We start from the raw sequence: 1,405 nt of genomic DNA, 5'->3' as shown, positions 1-1,405 counted from the left end.
CAAGGAGATTAATGTTACTTTCATGCCTGCTAACATAATATGCATTATGAAGCCCAGGGATTAAGGAGTCATTTTGACTTTAAAGCCTTATTATTCAAGAAATACATTTTGTAAGGCTATAGCTGCCATAGATAGATAGAGACTCCTCTGATAGATCTAGGAGAAGTAAATTGAAAACCTTCTGGAAAGGATTTGTCATTGTATTGTATTTTGTTTCATTTTTGAGATGGAGTTCACTCTTGTCACCCAGGCTGGGTCCAATGGTGCAATCCGCCTCCCAGGCTCAAGTGATTTTCCTGCTTCAGCCTCCCAAGTAACTGGGATTATACCCACAACCACACCTGGCTAATTTTTTTTTTTTTTTTTTTTTCAATAAAGACAGGGTTTCACCATGTTGGCCAGGCTGGTCTCGAACTCCTGACCTCTGGTGCTCTGCCCGCTCGGCCTCCCAAAGTGCTGGGATTACAGGCATGAGCCACTGCAGCTGGCGGATTTGTCATTTTAGATGCCATTAAGAACATGGGAGGAAGTCGAAATATCAACATTAATTGGAGTTTGAAACAAGTGGATTCTGATCCTCACGAATGACTTTGAGGGTTTAAGACTTCAGTGGAGGGAGTAACGGTAAATGTGGTGAAAATAACAAGAAAACTAGAATTAGAAGTGAAGCCTGAAGATGTAACTGAATTGCTGCGATCTCATGAAAACACTTTAATGAATGAGAAGTTGCTTGTTATGGATTAGACAAGGAAGCAGTTTCTTGAGGTGGACTCTACTCCTGGTGAAGATCCCCTAAACATTGTTGAAATGACAACAAAGGATTTAGAATATTACATTATTAGTTGATAAGACAGCAGGTGGGTTTGAGAGGACTGACTCCAATTTTAAAAGTTCTACTGCTATCAAACAACATAACATGCTACAGAGAAATCTTTCATGAAAAGAAGTCAATCAATGTGGCAAATTTCATTGCAGTCGTATTTTAAGAAATTGCTTTAGCCACCCCAGTCTTCAGCAACCACCACTCTGATCAGTTAGCAGCCATCAACATTAAGGCAAGACTTTCCACAGGAGAAAGATTAGGACTTGCTGAAGGCTCAGATAATTGGTAACAATTTTTAGCAATAAAATATTTTTAATAAAGGTATGTACATTTTTTAGACATAATACTATTATTGCACATTTAATAGAAAACAGTATAGTGTTCTTGCAACTTTTACATGCACTAGGGAACCAAAAAATTATTTCAACTTGCTTTATTGCAATCTTACATTATTACGGTGGTCTGGAACTGAACTCACAATATCGCCTAGGTATGCCAGTGTGTGAAATGCTCTGAAAAAATTAAACCCCATTCAAAGATCAACTCTTTCACCAAGATTGGTCCACTGCACTCCTGCCTGGG

The sequence above is a fragment of the Colobus angolensis genome, unplaced genomic scaffold, assembly GCF_000951035.1.
Source record: "Colobus angolensis palliatus isolate OR3802 unplaced genomic scaffold, Cang.pa_1.0 Scaffold51, whole genome shotgun sequence".
NCBI classification, from domain to species: domain Eukaryota; kingdom Metazoa; phylum Chordata; class Mammalia; order Primates; family Cercopithecidae; genus Colobus; species Colobus angolensis.
This window is presented reverse-complemented; position numbering follows the sequence as displayed.